Source organism: Terrapene carolina, unplaced genomic scaffold (assembly GCF_002925995.2).
Source record: "Terrapene carolina triunguis isolate 2854851 unplaced genomic scaffold, T_m_triunguis-2.0 Scaffold67, whole genome shotgun sequence".
NCBI lineage: Eukaryota > Metazoa > Chordata > Testudines > Emydidae > Terrapene > Terrapene triunguis.
Genome location: NW_020664418.1, coordinates 43,319,418 through 43,327,147, shown reverse-complemented (window position 1 = coordinate 43,327,147; position 7,730 = coordinate 43,319,418).

The window sequence follows — 7,730 nt, the reverse complement described above, 5'->3', positions numbered from 1 at the left end:
CCGTCCCGGGCCAATGGGGGCGGCGGGAAGCGGCGCGGGCGAGCGATGTGCTGGCCGCGGCTTCCTGCTGCCCCCATTGGCCCAGGACGGCAAACCACGGCCAGTGGGGCCCGCGATCGGCCGAACCTGCCGCGTCAGCAGGTAAATAAACTGGCCCGGCCCGCTAGGGTGCTTACCCTGGCGAGCCGCGTGCCAAACGTTGCCGACCCCTGCCTTACTATGACCTTTATTTAAAGCCTTAAAGCTCCCATCTGTCTTTGAACTAGAAACCTCTTCAAAAGACAAGATCTGACAAGCCATTCGGCACCGATACCCCCGTATTTTAACTTCATGTTAACATCATTCTTTGAGAGTGAGGCACCCATTCAGCAAGGTAGTTAAGCATGTGTCTAACTGAGAAGTGCCATTGAAGTCAATGGGACTACGCACATGCTTAAAGTTACAGACATGCTTGAGTTTCTTAGTCAGGGCCTTAAAGCATTTGTTTATGGGCCTGCTGCTCCTCTGCCTTGAACCCTGGGTACTCATTAGGGGCCTGATTTTTAAAGCTATTTAGGCACTTACATCTGTATCTTTAGGCAGATGCAGGTTTAGGTGCCTAAATACCTTTACAAATCTGGTGTTTCCTCCTGTGCAAAGTGAGTATAACATGTTACCAGACCAGAAGTGTATGTTATTTTACACCTGATGTGCCCAAATGTAAATGACTACACAGACAGCAAAGCAGTAGAGAATCAGACCTCATGGGCCCAATACTTATTTGTCCGAAGGCCACTTTCCACCATTCTTTCAGCATAAAGGAGCCTTAAAGTAGGTGTAAATGTAATTGTAGTGGTGCGTAGAGCAGAAGTTCTCAAACTGTGGTCTGTGGACCATCAGTGGTCCACGAGCTCCATTCAGGTGGTCAGCGGATAGTTCCCTCTAAGGTGCGCGCCTGGGCGGCCACACACAAGAGAATGAAGGGCCGTGCAGGCGTGGCTCTACTAATTAGGTGCCTGGACCCTGGAGAAAACACACATGTAAGGTGAGGTGGTGGCCTTGGGGGAATAGGGGGCTGGTGGGAGGAGGCAGTGGGGTGAGAACTGGGGGTGGGGGGAATTTGGGACATGCAGGGCTGCGGCGGCAAGAGAAAGAGGCGACTTTCTCCAGCTCCAGGGCTGTGGCTGCCAGGGAGAGATGGCCCTCCCTCCCAGCGTCAGCTCTGTGGCTGCTGTGGAGGGGAGAGAGGGAGAGACCCCCCACTCCCTCCCAGCCCCAGCTCAGGGGCTGCCGCAGCAGGGGAGAGACCCCCTTTGTTCCCAGCCTCAGCTCTGTGGCTGCTGTGGTGGGGGAGAGAGGGAGAGACCCCCTTCGTTCCCAGCCTCAGCTTGGGGGCTGCCGCAGCGGGGGACAGGGCACATCCATCGCATTAGAAAGGTAAGACTACTGATATTAAAATATGAGTTGTGTACTTTTATTTGTAGAACAAAAAAAGTTAATTATTATTACATTTTTTATATAGTGCTTTTATCCAAAGCGCTTTACAATAGTTAGCTAACGGTACAAACAACATTTGGAAAGGTCATTAAGTGGTCCGCCGAGACCCTCAGCAATTTTCAAGTGGTCCGCGAAAAAAAAAGTTTGAGACTCACTGGTGTAGAGTGGTGCTGGAGTAAATGAGTATCAAGCCCTCTGTGCTTTTTATCGGATATGCTTGGTTGAATTACAGTGTGTCGAACTAAATGAAGTCTACGACAGAACAAAGCTCAGCAACTAGACCATTACAGACTGAAGAAGGGGCGATCACAAAAGTGACCACAGCTGTTAATATGGGCCCATAGGTGCTGTAACGATAGCCAAACCTGACTTAGCACTATGTTCCACCGCCTCCACAATTGCAGTTACACCCAGTTATGCCACCTCTACTGCTGCTGTAATGCTCAGTGTCACTGGGAAAACATCCAAGGCTCTTTGCTGTATTTGCAATAAAACAGTGAATGTGTCAGGCCTGGGATTCATACTGGCTCATCCACATTCAGGATCAGTGGGTTCACAGTAATATGTCTATGTCTTCCAGCTTGAGGAAACCAGCAGTGATACTGCTGAACACCACCAAGAACAACCACTGCCCCGCCCTTCCCTATTGAACCAGCTGTTCATAGACCAAGAGTTGTCACTGAGCTTAATTTTTTACCTCCCTGGTGTAAAATTTTTAACAGTGAGTGTAATTAACCATTGGAACAATTTACCAAAGGGCTGTGGGGAATTCTCCATTACTGGCAATTTTTAAGTCAAGACTGGGTGTTCTCCTAGATGATATGGTCTAGTTCAAACAGGAATTAATTCAGGGAAATCATGTGACCTGCGTTATGCAGGGGATCTTGCTAGATGATCACAGTGGTCCCTTCTGGCTTTATAATCTATGAATCTGTAAAGGAAATCTTAATAAAGAGACTCCAGTTTGTCATTGGAATCCTGCACCGCCCTCTCCCTTCTCTCCAGCTCCCTACACAAAAGAGTTGTATCAGTTTCGCAGCATCCAGGATTGGTGCAGGTACAGGAAGGTTGTGGGTAGGATTGGGCCTTTATGCCTGGGTTTTTCAAGAGCTCACCTCCCATTTAGGTGCTTACATGAAGTAGCCAGCTTTGCAAAAGTACTCAGCTCCAGCATCTTCCGTTATTCTCACAAGCAACTTCATTTAGGTGCCTAAGTGGGAGTTGAGTTCCTTTGAAAATCTGGCCCTTAGTGTCTCAATATAATAGGTAATATCTTTAGAAGGGCCTAAGTGACTTAGGGGCCTCACACACATTTTCAGAAGTGTCTTAGCTCTACAGCCTCAAAAGATTTAGGTGCCTAACTCTCACTTATTTCAATAAGAATTAGGTGCCTAAATATATTTGAGGATCTGGACTTTAGGCACTTACGACTAAGTCTTGCTGAAAGTCAATGGGACTTTGGCTCCATCCAACATCACTTAGTTCTTTTGAAGATTATCCCTAAAATCACTTTTGAAAATGAGACTTAAGACTCCTAAGTCATGTTAGTGCTGTTGATAGTTTGACCCATTAATATCTCCATCTAGTACCCTTTTTTGTTTAAACTTTGTGTATTTTCCCACTGTTTGCTTGGGATTATTTGCCTGGAATTTTCCCTCGTCTCCCCTTATATATGTAATTTTAAAAAAGAATTGAATTTGATTTTTGTACAAGCCTTTAAATTTCACACGTTGCCAATCTGTAAAACGTCCTGAGCAAAAGCAGCCATTATTGTATCATTTTACACCTTGACATTAGGTACATATTTCACTTATAGCCAATTTAAAAATCAAAATAGAAACTTTGTAATAATCTCCCTTTACAGTTTGGGTTATGAGAAGCTGAGAATTCCCTTAGGCTTGATTGATAAAACATGGCATTTATCCTATTCCTAGGATGATGTTCAGCAAACTTTATGACAGAGGGAAACAGCTGGTAAAGTGGGTTCATGGAAAGGTGAAGGTAATATAGACACAAAAAACAAGAGGATAATGATTTTAAAAGGGGTAATAGTTGTAATAACACCATTAACCTTTTGCTTCAAATTATTCAATGTGTGGTCTTTTCAGAAGGCTAATCAAAGGTTTGCATTAACTGCAATGCAGGAGGAAGTGGCAATATACAACCTGCGGTGATTTTTTTTCTCTTCCAATTATTCTTTATTACCCGAGCCTTTAAAAAAAAACCTTGGTTGTTGAAGTCCCTTCTAATTTTGAAACAAACTTTACTTAATTTCAGAAGTAATTGATTCCCATTCCGCCCCCCTTCTCCCCCCCCTTTGTAGGAAACAGAATTTTGCAGGGAAAAAGCAAATAATAAAACTGCTTTGTTATAGATGTAGCCAAATAAAGGTAACGGATTGTAATGGCTAGCACAGAGTTATCAGGCAGAATTTCAGTAAATAGCCATCTCAAAGTTTAAACATACCTCATTGTTTTGTGTAACATGATGTGTAACAATCATGAAGTTTAGATGTCAGCAGAGACTGAGCCCTGAACTTCCAGCTAAAGAGCACAGCTGAATGATAGGACTAAGACTTGAGCACGTCAGGTAGCTAGCCTCTGTGGATCAGTCAAAGACACATTTTGCTAGTGCTTTACATTAACATATGAGACATCGGGTTATAATAATATGGTCCTGAAGGGAGAAGTGCAAAAGGAAGTTTAGACTGTGACTCATTGACAGAAACCCATCCTATTATCAGCCCCATCCTGTAGAACCAGAACATGCAAAGAGGCTTAAGGAGAAGGGTTCTTTGAATCTCAATCAGACTATTCAGTCATTAAGACCAAGGAGATTTGCAATGAGAAGCCTGAATGTCTAGAGGAAACCAAGAGCTACACAGGGAACTGAAGGTGAAAGAAACACTCCGCCACATGGAAATTCAGTGCACAAAGGATCATCCTTTCCCTACGTGTACCTTTGCTTAGAAGTCACCCTCAATTAGTAACTGAGTCAGACCTTTCCCATGCACCTTCACCAGGCTGTTTCTAATAGAAGAATCCCTTGTTTTGCAGCCACCCATTAATTCAAAGCCTTAGGTGGGAAGTAATTAAATTAGAAAGAAGCCGTGTCTACTAAATGAAGATATATTGTGCAGGAGAGGGTAGAATCAATTTTTCCAAAGGGTAACTAATGCACATAGGATGCACGGGGATGTGCACAACTAATGCATAGGGATGTGACTCTACTATATTATACCACTAATTTGTGTGTGCACTCATGTATATATATGTACACACATTCACACACGTACATATGTCTGTGTTCCTGCTATACAATGAACTGTTTTGGCTCCGCTTTGTCAGAATATCATTTAAAGGGTTACATTCCTTTAATGCACCATCGTTTAATCAAACTCCAAGATTCTTACTCTGCAATAAACCCATTAAATCATCTTAAATATCATGTCATAATGACAATTTGATGCCAACAGATGTGGTATTGGGGATTTTTTTTAAAAAGCTTTCCTGAAGATATAGCTTCCAGAATTTTAAATCCTTGAGCCTGTTTGCACAGCTGTTAGATCTCTCAGCTCGGCCATCTTTTTGCTTTGCATCGGCTTTGCATTAAAACATGGGCGGCACGATTGCAAACTCACTTCGTCTAAAACACTGCGGTTTATGTCCACCCTCGTAAAGCCTGAGTAGCTGGGCTCTATGGGGGTGCAATGCGGAGGGGTTGGGAGGTGAAGTTCCAAGGCCAGGTTGCAGTGCTGCAGTGCATCTTCTCTTCACCACTATTCCAGAGTAGCAGCCACAGTACCTGCTCAGGGCGTCCCTAGCTATTTTGGTGCCCTACGTAGCCGCCCCCCCCTCGTGTGGAGCCCCAGGCCTCAGTGGGAGGGAGTGGGGGGGGGAGAGGTTGGCCCCAGGCCTCCACAGGGGGGCTGTGTGGGGCCCCGCCCCAGGCTTCCATGGGGGATGCAGGTGTGGGGGGCTGGCCACTTCCTGTGGGAAGTGGAGAGACCCGGCCCCAGCCGTGAGTGGAGCAGACTGGGGCCGGGTCTCTCTACTTAGCGGTGAGTGCAGGCCCAACCGCTTCTGGAGTCCTCAGGGGAGTGGGGGCGGGGAAGAGGTGGGGCTGGGGTGCAGCAGGAGCAGGGGCCCTGGAAGAGCTGAAGCAGCACGCAGCTGCGCAGGGCACCAGGAAATCTGGTGCCCAAATTTCCTGGTGCCCTACGCAGCTGTGTACTTTGTGTATGGGTAAGGACGGCTCTGTACCTGCTCACCAGTTGCACAAGGTACCAGTGCCACTGGATCTGCATAGATGTGGATGTGCAACTCCCTCCCTGGCCTGCCCCTATTTCAACCTTCTGCACTGGACTATTATGTAGTGTGTATGGGTTTCACATGCCAGATGACCCCGAGCACAACACCGTATGTGGGGCTTAAGTAATGTGTAGGGCCTTGAGCTAGCCCTGCACACAACATGTGAATTCCACCCTAAGAAAAGCAGTTGTGTATAATCCAGGCTGGCACAAACTAATTGCAAGGGTATGGTTTTCTCACAATTAGAATGTGCTAATAAGTGTGATCACATATCAGACTTAAGAGCATTAACAACAAGACTTGAAGATGTACCTGGGTAGGGCAATGTATAAGTTAGCATAGCTGGAAGATGATGGGGCACATTTTCCAAAGGGTCTGAGAATAAGATAAATGAGTATTGAACAGTGAGACTATGACTGTTAAAATGTAACATACGTCCACCTGAATTCAGCATTAATGTGATTCAGTATTGTCAGAATAGCAAGCTTTTATCTACGGTGAAGAGTTTTTCATCTGTGATTTTATGTAAGCTAGAAACAGTGTTCTTAAAGGCCCGACCGAAAGCCCACTGAAGTCAATGGGAAGATTCCCATTGCGTGAATGGAGTGTCTGATCAGGCACTTTGATTTGCCATATTGATTTTGGACTTGAACTTCTGGGCTGCTCTGTATAGCAGTAAGCTTGAAGTTCTGTATAAATGACCCCTAAACTAAGCTCAATATTCCATAACATAAAAAACTGGGGAAAACCCCCAAAATGCTGACAATAGTTGATAGCCTGGCGATACCAAAGGAGACGGAAACTGCATCACTGACACCGAAAAGAATCCCAAATCACTGCTAGAAGTTGGTATGGGCCTTCCTTCAACCACGAGACTACTGGGCGAGGCTTAGCTGAGGGAATGCATTTCTAGTCATGAAATTATAAACCGGCATGGGGCTCTCAAACTTTTTTCATAGCATGAACCACAACTGAATAGAGAGATTCTCTGATGGGCACCTTCTCTCCTGTTCATGGTTGAATAGACTATCTTCTATCTATCCCATTGGCAGTAGAAGAACAGCCCTGTGCCAGCTACAGCAATGGCTTACGCGGGGAAAAGCAATTTTAGGAAAGTAGTTAATGTATTTTTGGCTTTGTTTAATGTGACTTAGCAGCTGGAAACAAAGCGAAACAACCAATAACGTGACCACCAGTGATGATCAGCAGAAGCTGCCGAATTTGAGTCAAGAAAGTACTCCCAGATCTGATGCAACAAATCAATTGATAACAAGGAATTTTATAGCTTGTCAGAGAAAACAGAAAAGATAAGTGTGTAAAGTACATAAAACAAATTGCGCAGATTAAAATTAAGAAATTACATTTTCAGTGATGTATTTACTAAACAGAAAAAATTATAAGCACCATTAAAAGATTATTAGTACCTTTTTAAAGGTTGTTGGGTTTTCACCCCCTTTATCCACACAATTACTGTGTGCAAAATATAAAAATCAGGGAAGGGAAAAGTGAAGTGGTGGAAATAGACCATTTTGTGAATTATGGGAAAAAAACATCCCATCTGTGATTTAGTACAGTTCCGACTATCCCATCTGTGATCTAAGCACAGTTCTCATTGAAGGCTGAATCCCAGAGCCATTCCATATGATAAAATGTTTCTCTCAGAAGACTCCTGTGCGGATGTACTTGTCTCTTCAGGAACATGTCTCTTTAAGATGAGACATAAAACCTTATGGGCCCAATCCTTCTCCAAAAGAATTCAAAGGGAGTTTTGCCATTGACTTGAGAAGGTTCTGCAGCAGGTCATATTTCCCGGCTAACTTTGTTTATTAAAGTTTCCAAGGTACTTTTCACCAGCCGATGGTTGCGTCCAAGGTCTAGTCTGCATGATGTCATATTTTTGAGCCTAAGGTGCTGTGTATGGATGCTGTGTACTCTTAAAGGGAT